This window comes from Triticum aestivum, chromosome 5D, assembly GCF_018294505.1.
Source record: "Triticum aestivum cultivar Chinese Spring chromosome 5D, IWGSC CS RefSeq v2.1, whole genome shotgun sequence".
NCBI lineage: Eukaryota > Viridiplantae > Streptophyta > Magnoliopsida > Poales > Poaceae > Triticum > Triticum aestivum.
Window position 1 is genome coordinate 488,636,532 of NC_057808.1, and position 20,634 is coordinate 488,657,165.

Sequence of the window (20,634 nt, forward strand, 5' to 3'; positions counted from 1 at the left end):
AGTGTGAGATGTCGATTCATGTATCTGTGTTTGGTGCGACATTCATGTATCCATACATTGGGATGTTGGGATACTTGGATTCCTATTTTGTCTCTTGTAGCACCGAATGCTAGTCTTTGTTTTACTAAATTCATCAGATAGTTAACTCACTGTGAGATGTCCACTCTTGTTTTGTTAACAAACATGAACTATTAAGTCATCTATTCCTGGCTGTTGCTTTTGTTCAGTATATATCTCCGCTTTCTGATTTGTAAGCATAGGTGGTTATAGGTTGCTGTGATGAATATAAATATTAACAAGTGCTCATGCATGGCGGTATACTAGAGCTAGTTGTACAGTTGTTTGCATATTTGAAAGATACATGGCATGTTCCTATTGTACATCTGTTTGCATGTTCCAATTGCACTGATCATCACTATTGGTAAATGCTATTGCCTAATATAATAGAAGTATGAGCACTCAACCATTGTAAACCTGTTTGCATATTTGTTTTGTATTTTTTATAAAAGATGATTGTGAAAGATGTTCACATGTTAATTTTTGTTGACTAAAATCTCTTATGCCCTTGACTTGGCTTGACCCAGAACAGCAGCATCCTTGTGTTGGGGAATGTAGTAATCTCAAAAAAATTCCTACGCACACGCAAGATCATGGTGATGCATAGCAACGAGAGGGGAGAGTGTTGTCCACATACCCTCGTAGACCGACAGCGGAAGCGTTATCACAACGCGGTTGATGTAGTCGTACGTCTTCACGATCCGACCGATCAAGTACCGAACGTACGGCACCTCCGAGTTCTACACACGTTCAGCTCGATGACGTCCCTTGAACTCCGATCCAGCCGAGTGTTGAGGGAGAGTTTCGTCAGCACGACGGCGTGGTGACGATGATGATGTTCTACCGACGCAGGGCTTCGCCTAAGCTCCGCAACGGTATTATCGAGGTGTAATATGGTGGAGGGGGGCACCGCACACGGCTAAGAGATCTCAAGGATCAATTGTTGTGTCTCTGGGGTGCCCCCCTGCCCCCGTATATAAAGGAGCAAGGGGGAGGCAGCCGGCCAAGGGGAGAGGCGCGCCATAGGGGGGAGTCCTACTCCCACCGGGAGTAGGACTCCTCCTTTCCTTGTGGGAGTAGGAGAAGGGAAGGGGGAAGGAGAAAGAAGGAAGGGTGCGCCCCCCTTCCCTAGTCCAATTCGGACCAGACCATGGGGAGGGGTGCGGCCACCTTTTGAGGCCTTTCTCTCCTTTCCCGTATGGCCCATTAAGGCCCAATACGAATTCCCGTAACTCTCCGGTACTCCGAAAAATACCCGAATCACTCGGAACCTTTCCGAAGTCCGAATATAGTCGTCCAATATATCGATCTTTACGTCTCGACCATTTCGAGACTCCTCGTCATATCCCCGATCTCATCCGGGACTCCGAACTCCTTCGGTACATCAAAACTCAATAAAACTGTCATCGTGACGTTAAGCGTGCGGACCCTACGGGTTCGAGAACTATGTAGACATGACCGAGACACGTCTCCGGTCAATAACCAATAGCGGGACCTGGATGCCCATATTGGCTCCCACATATTCTATGAAGATCTTTATCGGTCAGACCGCATAACAACATACGTTGTTCCCTTTGTCATCGGTATGTTACTTGCCCGAGATTCGATCGTCGGTATCTCGATACCTAGTTCAATCTCGTTACCGGCAAGTCTCTTTACTCATTCTGTAACACATCATCCCGCAACTAACTCATTAGTCACAATGCTTGCAAGGCTTATAGTGATGTGCATTACCGAGTGGGCCCAGAGATACCTCTCCGACAATCGGAGTGACAAATCCTAATCTCGAAATACGCCAACCCAACAAGTACCTTTGGAGACACCTGTAGAGCACCTTTATAATCACCCATTTACGTTGTGACGTTTGGTAGCACACAAAGTGTTCCTCCGGTAAACGGGAGTTGCATAATCTCATAGTCATAGGAACATGTATAAGTCATGAAGAAAGCAATAGCAACATACTAAACGATCGGGTGCTAAGCTAACGGAATGGTCAAGTCAATCACGTCATTCTCTAAATGAGGTGATCCCGTTAATCAAATGACAACCCATGTCTATGGTTAGGAAACTTAACCATCTTTGATTAACGAGCTAGTCAAGTAGAGGCATACTAGTGACACTATGTTTGTCTATGTATTCACACATGTATTATGTTTCCGGTTAATACAATTCTAGCATGAATAATAAACATTTATCATGATATAAGGAAATAAATAATAACTTTATTATTGCCTCTAGGGCATATTTCCTTCACCTTGATGCGTACTGACCTTCACCTTGTTTTTTCTCTCGCAGGCTCGAAGGAGGCAGTACGCAAGGCACCTCCTGATGGATATTGCTTGTTGGCTTCTGCTTTTTGAATGCTTGTATTGCCGCTGCTTGTGCCGCTATTCCAAAAGTTATGTATTTGTGAACATAGGAGATAAGTTATTGATATGCGTTGGTCTGTCTAATGTTATGCGAGATAAAGTTGTGTGAGAAAGTTTTCTATACTTGTGTTATTACTGTGGGAAAGAAGTACTGTTACTATACTGATTTGAGAATATTGGCTGTAAATAAAAGAGGGCTTGGCCCACTGTTGGATTGTAAAAAGGCCATGTCCAGAATTTATATTGCACTCAATACTTGGGCTCTAAAAAGGCCATGGCCCAAACTATGTTGGACTTGTTTCTAAAAAGAGCAATATAACTTTCAGATTCTAAAAAGGTTGAGGCCCAAAAAAATGGATTGTAAAAGACTGCATCTTAGAAAAAAATCCTAATTGTTGGGCCAGGCCCATTTAGCCAATCAAAGCCCAGAGAAAAAAAGTTAAATGGGCTGAATTATTGGGCTCGGCCCATGTAAAACATCGAATCGGACCGGGCTGATTCTTGTGCCGCATCAGCTTGCCACGCTGGATGCCTACGTGGCCTGAGGAGGTTGCTAGTGACCAAAAATTTGGTCGTGGAACCAACGACCTTTTACATATCACAAAGAAGGTCACTAATTTTTGTTTACGACTACCAGCTTTTGACCTTCTGTTTTTGGTCAAAAAAAGGTCGCAAATGAAAAACAATGACCTTTCAGCGGCCAATAGTGAGGGTCACAAGTTGACATATTTCTTGTAGTGACCTCTAGACACACAAGTTGATCTGTTGATCTCTCCCAGCCGTGTGCGGTGCCCCCCTCCAACATATTGCACCTCGGTCATATCGTAGCGGTGCTTAGGCGAAGCCCTGCATCGGTAGCAACATCATCACCGTCATCACGCCGTCGTGCTGACGGAACTCTCCCATGAAGCTCTGCTGGATCGGAGTTCGCGGGACGTCATCGAGCTAAACGTGTGCTGAACTCGGAGGTGCCATACGTTCGGTACTTGGACCGGTCGGATCATGAAGACGTACGACTACATCAACCGCGTTGTGCTAACGCTTCCGCTTTCGGTCTACGAGGGTACGTGGACAACACTCTCCCCTCTCGTTGCTATGCATCAGCATGATCTTGCGTGTGCGTAGGAATTTTTTTGAAATTACTATGTTCCCCAACAGAAACGGGATCCTATTGACCGGGAGGGGTGTGGCGTACCGCAAAACGGAGGAACGGACTTGTGTTGGAGTGCTACGGTAGAAACGGGGGTCCTGTTCATCGGGAGGGGTGTGGCGTACCGCAAAACGGGACTCCACGGGATATTGTTCATCTCCACCGTCGACCTCCTCCAGCCTCCACGGGCTACTGTTCATTCATCGTCGACCTCCTCCAGCCTCCACCTACGACTGTTCATCCATGGGCTCCTGTTCATCCAGCCCCCACCGCGCGCTCCTCCACCAGCTACTGTTCAACCAACCCTCTCCACGGGGTCCTGTTCATCCAGCCCTCCACGGGGTCCTGTTCATCCAGCCCTCCACGGGGTCCTGTTCATCCACGCCCAACCGGCTCGATCGATCGGGGTCCTATTCATCCAGCAGCAACACGGGGTCCTGTTCATCCAACCCCCCCACCAGGAACTGTTCATCCAAACCCCCCCAAGAACGCTCATTGTTCATCAAGGGAAGGAGGCAGTAGGTTCGATCAGCTTCAGTTAGCAACAGTAGTGAACGAAGGAATCGCTCGATCGGGTTCAGTTAACAGCCATCGATCGATCGCTCGGGTTCAGTAGGCAAACGCCTCGCTCGGGTTCAGTTAGAGCCCAATGCCTCGCACCCACGCGCGTACGTGTACGAGAGAAACGCGCATCGCTCGGCCCCCCGACCACCCACCGTACCGGGAACTCCCCGATATTTTCCGCGCCCTCGCTTCTACCACAGTTTTCGGCCCAAAGAATGTCATGCATGTGCATCTCAGGCCCGCCCAGGACGAAAACCCATTTTCTGTCATGATTTTTTGTCATAGAAGTAGGAGCCCACCATATATATGATGATACCGGGTTTTGTCACAATTATCGTCATAGAAGTGTCATAAGTATGACAAAAAAATTCGTTCGGCCCAAAATGTCACGGATGTGTCTTTTTTTTGTAGTGTCATACAATGCCAAGTCCATGGCTTGAGGCACCAATACAACCGCCAACACACCGATGTCCTGTCCACCACCACCACAGAGCCTCCAGCGACGCTATAACATGAGGACGCCTCGCCAACTAGACCACAAGTGCCCACCTTGGCTTAGACGGAGGAGACCCAACCGCACAAGGAGCAACAAACCACTGGCAAGAGGACCACGCCAAACTCCTACCCAATGGCCCGTCCACGTCTCCGGCCTACTGCCAGCAACTGCACCCGACCAAGTCGGGCGCCGGTCCAACACATGGGGGCTGCACATGGCAGCCGGCAACTCCGGCCACCTAGCAGCCGCTCCGACGACCCCCCCCCTCAGATCCCCACACGAAGCCACCTCGCTGATGAGTGATATTATTCACCCTACTTTAAGCCGAGATATTTCATTTAAAAAGTGATATTCGCTCTGATATTGCTAGAAATGACTAATGAATGCAAAGGATTTCACAAATCCTATCTTTAATGTGCCTTACATAGGAAATGGGCTAAAAAGGAAAGAAATCATGTGGGAATATGGAAAGTAATGGAAATGAAGAAAGAATGAATCACCAGGAGGCGCACCTGCAAAGACAGAGCAAAAGACGGTGTCCCAGGCGCGAGCGCCCGTATGAGCGCCATACGTGGAAACCGAGGTCGTAGATCGTTTGCCTGTACATCCCATCAAAATGTCAACGAGGGAGCGTTGAATGAAGCCAAAACAGAACCATCTTCATATTCATCCACAAACCCTAGCTGCGCCATTTTCATCTCCATAGCCGCCATCACCATCATAGTTCTTCTTCCTCTAGTTCATACTTGTAATCGTGCATCGCACAACGCATCCATTGTAAGACATATCTGCAATCATTCAATCTTCCAAGATGTGTTCTTCAATGTTTTCTTCTTGTGATCTGATCTCCATGTGTGGGTAGTTCTGTAAGGTATGGGTTGAGGCATAGGCCTTACAATCCTCTGTATTTGTTGTGGGGATCAATGGAAGGGCTTTGAATTAACATCACGTATATGTGAAATAAAATTATTTCATAGATGTCTCTTGTCTTGTCCGCGATCTTCGTCCCTACAGGTACCCAGGATCATGGAGATCGAGCACCGGTGAGGCTAGGAGCAAGGAGAACGTGAAGTGTTATACTAACAATAAAGTTCAATACGGTAACACGGATCTAATCCTTGGGGATTCATAAGGTAAGTAAGGTTCATTACTGAGGTTGCATCCGCTGAGTATGAGATCAAATCGAACTTAATTTCTTACAATCACCTCCTGAATACGAGAAAAAAAACTCTATCACTAGTACCTACCTAGCTAGCCATAGCCATGGCTTCCAACGCGAGCATGTTGGCCATGATCATGGCGTGCGCGCTCCTCCTCGCTGGGCAGCACATGCCGCGTCGCCCGCAACCTGGCAAACACGACGCCGGTGGCCGCCGCTCCGGCTGCTAGCACAGTCCCTGGATTGCCGATCGTGCCCACAGACACGATCACCCTCCCCATAGTGCCGCAGGTGACACTGCCGCCCATGCCGGCCATCGTTGTGCCCAAGACGGTGTTGCCGCCAATGCCGGCCCAAGGTCACCGTCCCCACAGTGACGATGGCGCTGATGCCCAAGATTGCCGTGCCCATGGTGACCCTGCCGCTATTGCCGTTAGTCCCAAATGTGAACGTGCCTATGCCGTTCACGGCACCACCCCCGTCAGTGTAGGCGCGCCCCTGCGGCGGTGCTCTTGCCATATCCATGACAGGGCGGCGTTCATGTGAGGGTGGCGTCAAGTCACTGTGTGGACAAGACGTACATTTTCTTAGATGCAAGCTCGGTGTTTCATATGCGATGTATCACAGTACCAGTAATTTTTGCCTTTTTTTAACGTCTCACACGGTCTCAGTGGTATATGTATTGGTTTTTTAGAAAAGGAAGTATACGTATTGGTAGTGTTTGAATGTTGAGGGTTTTGTCCCATTGTATGTATTTCTTGACCTTCTTAAATACAAATTACTATTTACAGTATTCGTGTTTTTCCTACACACAAATTTCTACATACGGGAAGTTATACTTGTCTTGCATAACTGAGTTAACGAGTGATGTTACATCGTCTCTCCCATCCCAGGTGCTCGGAAAATCATCTCCAATTCCGCAAAAAAAAAAAACCCTCTAAAAATGGTGCAGCTGCACCAAAAACTGCAATTACAAAAAACAATCCAAATTGCATATAGTTGCACAAATATATAAGTACAACAAAAAAGTTGAAACAAAATACAAAAGTACATTTTTTTGCCAAAAATATAATTGAACCATAAGAAAGTGGAACTGCACCCAACAAAACGCAAATGCACAAAAAAAAGTTGATTGTACCCAAAGAGTGAAAATGCACAATTTATTTCCACGCATGATAAACAGAAACAAATAAAAAATAAATGCCAAAGATAAGTTACTAAAACCCTTCTGAAAACAAAAAATAAACACATTCTTTGAAAATGCATTTGTACCTGCGCAAGCGGTACACGAGTTATCATGTCCATCCATTGACAAAAGGCTGCGTTGAGATCTGGAAAAAGTGGTGGTGGAGGAAATATGTTTCTAGCCATTCTGTATATACTTTGAAAATGAGAGAAGAACTAATGTGATCCCTGCGGCATGACACAAAGGCATCTCATGGCCCACTACGAACCCGAAAAGCCAGGTAAAAGGCAACAGATTTGGAAGAAACAACACCTATTTCTTTGTGTTTCTTCTCGATGCCATGGTTGCCCGTTGAGATGGAAGACCATTTTTTATATGCTAGCAAGGCTGACTCTACCTAATAAAGTTTAAAAAAAAGGCCTACTCTACTCTGTCCGGCCGGCCCAACTGTATTCAAAGAACTTCATGTACTCGGCTATGCAGAGTCAACGTAATCAAACGATAAAAAACCAAGGTAATCAAATGCATACAAGCCCATGGAGGTCACTGTTACCCGCCAAAGAAAAGACTGACACTGTAAGTTCAGGCATTGCAGCAAAGCTTGTAAAGAAATTTACTCCAGAAATGTCACTGGACAGATTGATCACACAGGAACAGAAAAGCAGGGGGTAAGCAACAGTTGCTACAGAGAAAATAGTGGCATGTCCTACACTCCTACTCACTCGGCCCATACCTAGGCATGCGGCATCGCTCAGTTCCGACATTGTAGCAAGCACGTCCCAAAATAGTATACTAATTCATGCTATTATTCTTACAGACCAATGTGAGATTTGCAAAAATAGAAAAAATAGAAAACGATACAGTTGCGCTGTGTTACTCCACGGTGTCACTGAACACAACATAATAACATACTGTAAATCTTACTGTATTGTCCTGGGTCTTCTCCCTTTGCCAGCTGCGCTCTTCCATACAGTGTGACAGGATAACTATACTGCAGGCATTTGACCAAAAGAGGCCCAGACGCAGTCCACACAAAGTAACTATTCTGGATGGAAGCAACAAATCTATCTAATCCATTTCAGCGTCTAGTGAGGTTCTGGACAGTTTATCACGCATCGGCGCTGGATGAATGTCGCCACCAGGGCAACAACGGTGGCAGCAGCTCTGGGCCTCGACATCTCGTCCTGGAACAGCACAGCCGAGATGACAGCGCACACCATGCGACGTTCCCACCTACTTGCTCAACCATCAGCGGAATCCTTGAATTAGAAGAATCAAGTTTCCAAACCAGAAAAGCAAAGTAGCACTTCATATAAAGAACGGGATACAGGGCCAAACCATCGTTGTCTGCAAACCAACTGGTCACCCCAGCTAAAATAAACTACACCAACAAATCCGCAGCTGAAGCCTTTTGAATCAATCTGTATCTAACATCACAACAGACATACATAAAATCCAGAATAAAGAAAATACATAAAATCCAATGCCTTCAAAAGAAAAGGCTCTTGATACCTAAACAACGTGGCAAACAAGAGGCTTCAAGCTTCAACATGTATGGAGTATTCGCTCAAGATGTTTAAACATATCCTACGATGGGAATAAGTTATGGTACTTGCATCATAAGTAATAGTTCTTTACCCATAAATAGTTAGCACCAAAGGCATTCATAACAGACTGTCAATAGATCCTATTGATAAACTGTATCAATAAGTAAACTCTTAAATACAGAAATATACCTTCCACCCCTTCATAAAGAAATCAAGATTCGTCTTCTTTCTTGCTACAGAAACCATGAACCGGTTAACAGATTCTTTAAGTAGTTACTCCAATGAGGGGGAAACTTGACATGGTTAGTGAAAATATAAAACCCACAATGGAGATGTGTCGGCATTAGTCATGTTATTGCATGCCAAAGAAAATGAATCATCATTCAAAGGACTAAGGAGGACAGCAGACCATTAATTCCTTTGTAATTGCCTTCCCAGCACGCACATCAAGTGTCTGTTCCTTGTCCCTCACTCCAGTCTGTTTCTTAATGTTTTGTATTCAGGAAATGGAGAATTGATGCCCCATCTGCTTTCAGGCATCAAACAGAGGAAACCAAAGGTGGTGGCCACGAACTTAATTGACCTAAGGTTCAATAACAATCATATGTCCTAGAATTATGTTACCTAATAAATCACAAAGATAAGAAATAATTCTAAGAGCATAGGGGATTATTCAGGGTACGTAGCTGACAATATTGGTTTTCTATATATGAATTATGTTCGGAAAAGAACAAGAGTGGAATGCATAACCAAATTCTACAAGATGGCTACCTATGCAGATACAGCTGGAAAGAACATGTGAATAACTTCTACATTGTCTAAATCTACATTGTGGAAGCACCAACATATCAGTGCATCCATTTAACTTGATAGAAGCACCTTGCATAACACAATAGAACCGAGCATACAAATTCAATTCTCATAGCAGAACAAAAGGGCACATACAATCAACAAATTCTGACCAAAACCAGAGATTAGTGATCAGAAGGAAGTTGTTGAGCAAAATCTCAAAACTGGAGTTGTAGGGGAGGGAGGAAAGTGAAAGCATACATAAGCCAAGAAGAAAAATCGGGAATGAGAGAGATTAACATAAAACCGGTAAACTGGGGCAGGGTGAAAAATAAATGGAGGTAACAGCAAGGAACAACAACAACAACAAAGCCTTTAGTCCCAAACAAGTTGGGGTAGGCTAGAGGTGAAACCCATAAGATCTCGTGACCAACTCATGGCTCTGGCACATGGATAGCAAGCTTCCACGCACCCGTCCATAACTAGTTCTTTGGTGATACTCCAATCCTTCAAGTCTCTCTTAACGGACTCCTCCCATGTCAAATTCGGTCTACCCCGACCTCTCTTGGCATTCTCCGCACGCTTTAGCCGCCCGCTATGCACTGGAGCTTCCACAGGCCTGCGCTGAATATGCCCAAACCATCATAGACGATGTTGAACAAGCTTCTCTTTAATTGGTGCTACCCCAACTTTATCCCGTATATTATCATTCCGGACTCGATCCTTCCTCGTGTGGCCATACATCCATCTCAACATACGCATCTCCGCCACACCTAACTATTGAACATGTCGCCTTTTAGTCGGCCAACACTCAGCGCCATACAACATTGCGGGTCGAACCGCCGTCCTGTAGAACTTGCCTTTTTTTGCTTTTGTGGCACCCTCTTGTCACAGAGAATGTCAGAAGCTTGACGCCACTTCATCCATCTAACTTTGGTAATAGCAAGGAAAAGGAGGTGAAAATTGTGGGGGAGTTGAGGCACGCCAGTGTGAGCGGCACGGAGAAAGTTGAAGAACTGGTGGCAAATAGCAGGCAAAGCAACTGCAAAGCAGGTTCAATTACCAGCCTCATCAAGATGACAACTTCGTTGGCGCTTAGACATCGGATTTGCTAGCCCGGGAGGAACAAAATTGAAGGATACCACAAATTTATGAAGAATAGACGCCAAGGTGCGTCAAAGAAGAAGCCCATATGAATGCGTGACGAGATGACTCTTTCTTCTAGAATGAGAGCAAGTGGCACTCCTGACATGCAATCTTCGACCGGTCTCGAAGACCAATTCCAGCACGATCAACTCCAGGGCTCTTAAGTTAGTCTTCGAACCAACATCATTCCAAGAGATGGTAGACCTCTAGCACGATCACATTCACACTGTAAAAAGCCCTAGTCTAAAGTCTGTGACTATGAGGGAAACCATTTTGAACACCAAGTCATGCGCCACCTCCTCAGAACTTCGTCGACAGTACCGGCAACCTCCCCTCCTAGCCCCACCTACCGTCATCTTGTTGGGAATCTTGTATATTTAGATCACTCATCCGCACATTTCATATCCCGTTCACAGTCACCACATCTAGTTAGTTTGTCTCTACTCCCACTTTGATCCACTATAGTCACCACATATGTGTTCTACGATATCTTCATGGGACTCTCACCGTCTCTTCTTCCCATGCTCAAGTTCATTGACCCCTTTCTGCTTACTATGTCTTTCGTGGTTTTCTCATTGCCTGGATCTTCATGAAGACTCTCTCGCTGTCTCTTCTTCCCACGCTCAAATTCGTCACCCCTTTCCGCTTAATGTTTTTCTTGGTGGTTTCTCATTGTCTAGAAGACGAAGAAACATGCTACACTTTCTTGTTCGAGTGTAGAGGCTAAGTTGCGAGCCACGGCTATTTTGACAGTAGAAGTGACTTGGCGTTGATGGCTGCTTGAGGATTTTGTGTTTCAATGACTACACCTACTACTCTCTTATCAGATAGTATAAGTGCTATCAGTATCGCGTGCGGCCTTTTGAAACATGAGCTCACCAAGCATATTTGTGTTGATGCTTCCTTCGTGTGCTCCAGTGTGCAAGATCAAATTATTGCTCTTCAATATGTGCCTTCCGATTTATAGTTCACCGATTTCTTAACGAAGGCTCGAACTAGAGCACCACACAACTTCTATCTCTCCAAACTCAGTGTTGTTGATCCACCATGAGCTTGAGGATTTTGGTGCTTCATTTTATAAGGGAAATTGGATCAAAACCCAAACGAAGCAGGCCAATTTAGAAGGAAAAGTAGCACAAAAACTACACAAGCATCATAGCCTCATCTACAGCACAGCACATTCGACAATTGCACTGAACACACTCCCCCAAATCCAGTATTGCCGCTCCAATGAATTCACTTGCACGCGAGCCACACAGCAGGAATGCCCTACTGCCGACAACACCGACAACCAAACAAACCCACTCGGCACAATAGTTCTGGCGCCTCACTCCACAACAACCACGTCATGCCATCCCGAGTAGTAGATTCACATGTAGACACCGGATCTACCCATTGCCACAGCTGACGCACACGCGTAGGGTGGTGGACGATGCCTCTCTCCTCCCGGAACCCTCTTATGTCTTCCCTCTTCCTCGCTTCCCCTATCGTCATCCCCTGGCCCCTCAGCTCTGGGTCCAACAAGGCGGCTGACGGCGGAGGCAGTCCGCTCCCAACAGCTTTTTCACCCTTCCCCCACACCTCCCATGTACTCTCCACTGCCTGCTAGTCCAATTGGGCATCCTTTTCCTGTCTACGAGTTGTTTTGTGCGCTGCCTTGTTCCTACATACCGTGCTCCCTTGCAGGTTGTCGCCATAGCCGCTAGCTCAAGCACCACCAACGGTGGAGCAAGAGCACGGGCAGTCGGCACTGTCTCCGTCTTACGCGAGGACGCAGAGTGCCCAAGAGCACGCCACTACCTGTCGCCAAGGCCAGGGACGCCCAACAAGGGAACGTGGAATGCGGAATCAAGTACGTGTCACACAACCAGCAAACAAGGCAAGGATGACAAGCCAGATTAGCGGGAAACGAAGAGTGTAAGGGAGGTACAAGGAAGCGATGAAAACACTATCAGGACAGCACACCCGCCATCCTCTACCATTTATTCGCTTGAACTTGCAAAGAGCTGCCCTGAGTTCAGTTGCTCGCCCCAGTTTTCCCCTCATGGTATTTTATAAGACCTGGCACTTTCCTTCCCCCTGGCGCCAAGGGAGCGTCCTTGGCCGACACACGGTTGTCTGCAATCACTCCGTTTGCATTGACATTGCATGTACCGGTATTTCCATTTTCAGGGTGAAAATAATCTTTCTCCTTATACATCGGGTCGAGTCATGCCCAACTTACCCTCCACGACCACCTTGGCCTCTACTGCCCAGCCACCTCTTCCACAAGTAGTGCTACCACGAGGTTGAGCAATGAACTCATTTCTAGGTTGGAACCATCATAAAATCGCTAAATTGAAACTTCTTTGGATCATGAACCCCATCCCTGCATTGTTCTGTAACATCACCAATCTTATCGTAATTTGCGCAAAAATGCGACATCTTCTCATATAGCACATGAAACATTGGGGCAGTTTACCTAGCTCAACATTCCCTAAGAACCTCAAAGGGGCTTCTCCAATTTGATCTTGACGTGCACTCCAACAAACTTTCATATTCAACGCCATTTAGCTCAAGCTTCTCTCGTCTTGGAAGCCATTGCTTTAGCCACTACTCTGTTGTGCAGCAAGTCCGATCGACCCATGATTCGAGCCCAAACACGTGCGGAGTTATAAGGGCGACATATTCCAGTATACTCCTCAATTACCATAGCATGGTGCCTAAAGAGCCAAGGACCCCTATGCATGGTTGTGATTCCAATCCCCAAAACACTTAAACTTCGTCGTAAAAGGGTAATAATAAGTGGTCTGAATTTGACGTCTTTGCATTGCCCAAGCCACCTGCATGGCGGTGTAAAAAGCAGGACGACTGAAGGGAGCCTTAACCTTAATCAGCACCGCCCAACGAGCCTCGCACGTGGGCTCTCCAATCAATCTTGGTACTCAAGGAGGAGGAAGATCACCCGCTTTGGAAGCAAACACACATCGTCCAAGTACTTCGAGTATCGTGTGTTGTTCATGGGCTTCAGCTCGTCCCACACAACAAAGTATTGTGGAAAGCGTGGGCATCCATCAAATGCAAGATCCACATGTGGCTCACCCCCCACAAACGTTTGTGGTCCATCGACCGTCATCGTTAGCATGGTCTGGTCAACCATGTCGCATGTCCCCTCTACTCTAGTGCCCCTGACACTGCCAAACACATGTTCATCAGCTGCTCCTCGGCAGCAATCTAGCAATCATTACTCGCCTCTTTGGTGTCACTGTTGCCCTCCCAACCAGGGGCCGACATTTCCCTTTTCGAATAGTGGATTGGTTGTTAGGCAACCACTCCATCTTTGGTGCGTCGGGATCTCAAGCCAGCATTGTTGCTCACAGTTTAGACCATCTAGAAGGAACACAACGCTTGGGTCATCAACGATCGACAATCTATGAAGACAATGACACGATGATGAAGCTCGGCTTCAGATTGCGGTTGCAGCCACGCGATTGGCACATATCTGGAGTACTGTTTATGGTCTACTTACCGTCGTCATCGCCACGGTATGGACATCCACGTCGCCTACACCATCTGCTTCAATGCCCCAAAGACTTCTCAACACCTGTGCACCAGCTACTCCTCGACAGCAATCTAGAATTGGTGTTTGCCTCTTCAGCATCACCAATGCCCCCAGGGGGCGGCGTTTCCCCTTCCAACTGGTGGATTAGCCGTCAAGCGACAATGCCACCTTCGGTGCACTACGAACTCAAGTCAGCAGTGTTGCTCGCATTCTAGACCATTTGGAAGGAACACAATGCCAGTGTTCAACATGTTGGAGTAATATACAAGGGGCTTTCTGCATATTGCAGCAAACATGTACTTCAATAGTCTATGTCCACCTGGGAATACAAGTTGCATATTCCTAACATGGTATTAGAGCCTACGTTTTCTTCCTCACACACAACTCGCGTTCCTCTCCAAATCGATCCCGATCTAAGTTTTTAATCAACTTTTCTCAGGCTAGTACGCTCATGTGCAACCACACCTCCCCGACCCGCGTCGGTGTCTATCCCGACGACTATCGTCATCGCTCCGCCGCCTCCAGATCAGGATCACCCCCCTTGTCCAGGCCTCTCATGCCCCAATAAATTCCCACACGTCGCCCCTCCCATCATGCCCTTCGATCTCCGTACCTCCGCCTCCATTAGGCTCGCCCCTTGTGGCCACCTCCATCGTGCTCGCACCGTAGGCTATCTATCCTACATCTTCAGGAGGTCGCGCCTCATCGCCATGTACAAAAGGTCAGCGCCTCGCGCCTCATCGCACATGCACCTTCCCTTCGCGCTTGGTGCTTGTCGTGCTACACCGCCTCCTCTAGTGGCTTACACGGGTGGTGGTGGACACTTCTCTTCCGGTGATTCGACTTCGGCCACTTCAACGGTGTCCTTCACCACGCATGAGATTGCACGACTTCGACACCTACCTATTGCTTCAGTTGAACCCCTGACTACGCTGGGGATTACGAGACTTCAGTGTCTGCTAGATGCTTCTTTTAGTTTTCCATCAACAGTTTTGTTGTTGATTCTTTCACTATTGAAACCACTTTTTACGAAGTCAGTCAGCTAAATTTTCCATGGATCCTTGATAGTGTAGCGTCTTTTCACATGACTCATGATTCTTCTAGTTTGTCCTCCATTCAAACCTCTAGATTCTCCTATTCATGTTCTTACTGCTGATGGTACTTCCCTCCCAATCGATCATCGAGACAATCTTAGCACTTTTTCTTTTTATGCTCCTTTTGCTCAAGTTTCTTGACTTACCATGTAGCTCATTTCAAGTGATCAGATTGTTGACTCTGGTTGTAGTCATTCTCGACTTTGACTCTTGTTCGGATTAAGACCATCACAGGAGTGCTCTACTTGGTGCTTGCCCTCAGCATTGTAACTCCTAGGGCCTCCAGGAGCTTGACAGGCTTCACCTTCCCTCGGCCACCACCATCAACTCTTCACCCCTTTTACCTTGACTACCGGTTCTTTGTGGCATCATCGTCTCGGTCACTTGCGTGGCTCTCATCCCTCATCCCTAGTTCGACATGGTCTTCTTGGATCTGTCTTTAGCATTGTGTTTTTAGACTATCACGTTTGTCGGCTTGGTAAACAAGTTCAATTACTTCATCCTCATAGCGAGACAGTGTCTCAACATCCTTTTGATCTTGTTCACTCTGATGTTTGGGGTCCAGCTCCCTTTGCCTCGAAAGGAGGCCATCACTACTATATATCCATAGATCATTTCTCTGGACACACAGTTCTTTTGGTGGCTTCTAGAATTAGCTGGAATAAGCTACGCCCTACCTAGCTTATTCTAGAAACCCAACCAAATTTATTTTTTAGAAGCCTATAGAGCTGGGTAGGGGGCAGCAAAAGCACTGGCCCTAAGAAGTTTGTCGTCATGGTTCATACTTGGTTTTCCACCCCTGCCCATGTCTTCCGTGCAGATTCTGCTCGTGAGTATATCTCTCATTTGCTGTGTGGATTCTTTGCTGAGTAGGGCACACTTGCTTAGTTCTCTTGTCCACGTGCACATGCTCAGAATGGTGTTGATGAGCACAAGTATCGTCACCTTGAGGCGGTTCATGCGTTGATGATCATCGGCTCTCTTCTGCGTTACTTATGGGTTGACGTTCCCCTACTTCCACCTATCTCATCAAGATTCAGCCCTCTGCAGGGTGTAATTTCTCTCAAGCGTCTTTTTGGTCGTTCTCGTGATTGTTCAGCACTTCGTTTGTTTCATTACGGTTGCTATGTTCTTCTTGCCCCCCTCTCCCACCCGACACACCAAACAGACTCCTCAATCTATTGAATGTGTGTTCTTAGGTTGAAGTGATGAGCACATCAGTGTTGGGATCAAATCGTTCGGCGGATGCACATTTCTCGGGATGTGACTTTTGATGAGTTTCATCCTTTCTATCCACGTCCATCCTCCTATTAAGGATATTTCTTTCCTTACTTTTCCCGACACACCTATCAATCATGTTTTGTCCTCTTCCACCCATCCCACCGTGTCTTCGCGTACTACTATAGTAAACCCCCTGTCGTCGTCACCTACGGCTTCCCCACCTCATTCATTACCTGAGACTGCCTCACCTCGCTCGTCCTCTGAGGCTTCTCCAGCGATACACCTTCCCCCTCCCTCCCCCTCCCCTCTTCTTTACCACATTGGTGGTCCACGTGTTGTAGATTCTTCTAACGTGCCATCTCCCTCGACTACCATGCCTCCTTCTGTTGGCAATGCACCGCCCCCAGCTCAACCTACTATGGCTTTCGCGCTCGCCCGCTTCCGCTTATTGACCGCTATGGTTATTCTGGTGTCACTCTTCTTGAGACGACTTCTTATCGTGAGGGTCTAAAATGCCTTTCTTAATTGATAAAGTGATATACATACTAAATGGGAAAGCAAGGACAAGCAAACTTACAGCATCCACGACGTCCTTACCGACCATCCATGTTGTTTGAACAGTTGTAGTGATATAAAATGAGTGCCAAAAGAGAGCAGCACACCACAGCAAGATAATTAGAATTTCCTCATCCTGAAAACAAGGCCAGATAACATTAAAAATAGCAGGAGTAGGAAGGCATCCTTGGAAATAAAACAAGACAAACATGAGTTGAGGATGCAAGTGCATATCATGGATGGTACACAGAGCGCATATATACAGTCGGAATTTCATGAAGGAGGCAGACAGGGAACGAATTAAGTGGTGATACTACATCTCGAAACGAACAACACTGCTCCATGTGTATGATGGGAAACTAGATACATATTCGGGTGTGCTGCCAGGTTGTTGAGTGTGAAGTATTTCGGACTTTTAAGTGGGATGGGAATTAACATAAACATGAGCTATACATATTCTATCAGTTGCATAACATAAAAAACTGAAACTCGTCCAAGAAGAATTCCTTAATGGCTCCTGTTCATATAAGAACTAAACCCCTGTACACATCAACCTGATCTGCTTAATGTGCAGAACACATTTGCAACACACATACACTTGATAATTTCCGGCACACACACATGGGCTAGAGATGAACACATATCACCTACATCGGAAGAGAATTGCTAGCAATCATGTTATATACCTATTATATATGATTAGAACAACGGCAACTGGCTCAATGGCTCAGTTAGACATCCTAAACCCAGCAGAGCAACGTAACCAACCAGATCAGAGCAGTATCAACCAGGGGACCAATGGCCCAGTATGGTTTGATCGGTGGTTTTTTTGGAGATCTAGTCACTGGTTAGTATACCTATCTGATCGCCAGTTTGAATTCTGAAAAAAAAAATGATCACTAGTTGGTTGTAGCCATCATACATTTTGCTGCTTTCTTTTCGCTTCCACTTTTTAGATATACTAGCAAAAGAGCCCCTGCGTTGCAACATGTAGTAAATAAATAAATACAATTCCAGTACTTTCTAATGAAGCAGATCCATTATGCATAATAAAGTAAGGTTTGCGTTAAATCTTATTGGCAGTAAGGCACTGAATACATTAACCATGCACAAAACTTTTCACTTTGACATTACAATATTGCCCCATGATGTGTAGCATGATTGGAATCTGGAAACTTCCACGGATCACATCTTTGGACTCTTAAGTAAATATTCCAGCATAGCAGTTCAAGGCTATTCACACATGTGCATCCCCTGTGAAGATGCCATCTGTGTTACATTGAGAATTTTCTGGAGCATACACCCCAAATATATTAACTCGTATCTTTTGTTTCCTGGTATTTTACATGGACATCAAAACAATCAAGTTTCTTCTCTTGGATTTAACCATAAGATATGTTCAAGGATAGCTATAAGTTTGTAGACCTACCCAGATCAGCCATAAAAAAAACCTTCCCGATCATGTGCCCAACTATAAGTGAGAGCTTCCACATGTAGGATTTCAATAAAAGAACTAAAATTCAAGCAATTGGGCAGTACTGTTTGGGCAAAAAAAACTATTTTACTAAGGTGCAATAGCAAGTAGCAACTACTTACCAAGGACAATTTGTCAGACATATGTCCAATGCATCATGTCTACAATGCATGATAGCAATAGTGATCCAGTCGCTCCCACTTTCACTTGCCATCCTCGCTAATAGAATATGTTGAAAGAGCAATCATCCCATCATTGCGTAGAGTGCTTGGATCCATCTCTCCTTCCAAATTCTCCTGCATTATCACCGCAGAATACGATCAAACACTCTATAAGTTAATCAAGAGCATAGCAGAGCAACACAATTTGAATAGGCACACGAAACTTGTAAAACTAATCAAAAACAATAACAATAAGATAATCATGCGGACATGCTCCTGAATCTTAAAGTTGTCTGTGACACCAGATCATTCCATCGCCAATCAGGGGCACGAGAGCGACAGAAAACAGAGCGATGCAGTGTATTCAATTATTCATTATAGAAGCAAGCTTGAACTGGGCTTGTAGTCAGTGGCGCACCTGCACGTAGAAGACACTATGGGCATGGAGGCCAGAGTTGTGGATGTGGAGTAATTGTCGCCATGGCATGGCTCAAGTGGTCGAAGAGCCATTACAACAATATTAATAAGACCAGTATGGGGCCGTTATAACTAAAGTCAGAAGAAAGTTTGCTTTTTGAATCAAATGATAAGTTCATTTTTCTTGTAGGGTATGGAATTTGCAACTACTTTTGACTAACATTTCATAACTTAACGGGCAAAGCATTAATGACCACTCGGAGATGACAAAAACAGGAAAATAGCTTCATATATTCCTAATTCACCTTCAGGATCAACAAAGTTTCGAGATGTTTTCTCGAAACAATCTCAATAAAATCAAACCAGCGAACATCAACAGTTCGAAAATCATCTCTATTCCCAAGCAAAGGTTTCTAATTTTTCTCACCCAAGTAACCACCGAATAGATAGATACCCACAAGACACAGAGTTTCCAATTCACCTCTCGAACACATTGCGATTATTATTACAAGAAATCAGTTCCATAACTATTCACGGACCACACAATGAAACATACATGTCGAATTAATCTGCAAAGGGCCATATACACTGCTGCCGTGGCCAGAAGGAACATTACCATAGTTTGGCATTACAGCTACGGCATCAACTTAGTTCAGAATATGGAAATCTCCCGACAATCCAAGCAGCAAGTATTATAGAAGCAAACAACCTGACGGCCTCTAGTAACGGCGGTAATCTCTCGCTACTCCCACATCAAAGGATCATGAGACCAGAATCGCTCCCAGGCAACGGCGGCAACACCAAAGCACGACGGCAACAAGCGCACTCGCAGTAGGAGGGGGGGAGGGGGGCAAACCTTACCGACTCTCTCTCATAGAGCCGTCGCTCTGCAGGCAGGCCACATAGGTCTCCCGCGCTGTCGCCGCCGCATCCGCCATGGACACCCGGCGAGTCCATTTCCGTCGCAGCCGCGCGCCAAAGAATCACCGATGCGCCCCTGCACGCTGGAATCCTAAATCCCCAGACGGCAGATGGAGGCAGAGTAAGAGGCTGGGAGGGGAGGCGGGACTGGGGTAGCAGGGGCGCTCATCTCTCTCTGCTCGCTCGCCTGCCGCCACAGGAGTTTCTAGGGCGAAGGGGGAGCGGGGCCGCGCCGGGGGGAGAGGACGGGTCGGGATCGGAGAAAAAGGGATTGGGCTTTGGGGTCGGTTTCGTTGGGCCTGGGCGTTTCGGCCTGGCATCTCGGGTGACTCATGAGCCGTCGTGTCTCCGGTTCTGGTCTTGGAAAAATTGGAGCATGGTTGACTAAATGTTACTAGTATGTACAAGAAGAATATTGTCTAAAAAATGTACAAGAAGAATATTCTGAAATACACGGTGAGCATTTTTATATAGGGCAAGCACATTTTTAATACACGAAGAACCTTTTTGAAAAAACATGATGAATAGTTTTTTTATACATGGCTGACATATTTTAATGCAAGACAAACATGTTTGTACTACTCGACAAACATTTCTAAAAATATACTATGAGAGACTTTTTTTAACATAATACAGACGCAAGCTATCGGGGTAATTGACCACGGGTACCCCGAAGACGGCAAGACAAGATTTTAAGACATCGGGACTAGCAAAGCCCCTCAGTCCGATTGCTCAGGCCGCCCCAGACAGCCCCCTGTCCGACTGCCCGGGCGGACTCGCCACCCAG

At 46.0% G+C, this 20,634-nt stretch overlaps 1 long non-coding RNA gene and 1 pseudogene across 5 annotated transcripts; one reads left to right on the top strand and one right to left on the bottom strand.

Annotated features, from left to right (window-relative positions):
• Positions 1 to 5,899: 5,899 nt before the first annotated feature.
• On the top strand, positions 5,900 to 6,285 carry LOC123120967 (36.4 kDa proline-rich protein-like; annotated as a pseudogene).
• A 1,338-nt stretch (positions 6,286 to 7,623) lies between these two features.
• Positions 7,624 to 20,078, bottom strand: LOC123123080 (uncharacterized). 5 transcript variants are annotated; one of them, XR_006460513.1, is made up of 4 exons: positions 19,788 to 20,078; positions 18,471 to 18,644; positions 8,718 to 17,010; positions 7,624 to 8,568 (listed from the first exon to the last, which is right to left on the bottom strand). It is a non-coding gene; the product is annotated as an uncharacterized lncRNA (long non-coding RNA). The 5 variants fall into 5 exon arrangements; XR_006460514.1 differs by having other exon boundaries at positions 7,624 to 8,408; positions 8,494 to 17,010; XR_006460510.1 differs by having other exon boundaries at positions 7,624 to 17,010.
• Between the last annotated feature and the right edge of the window lie 556 nt (positions 20,079 to 20,634).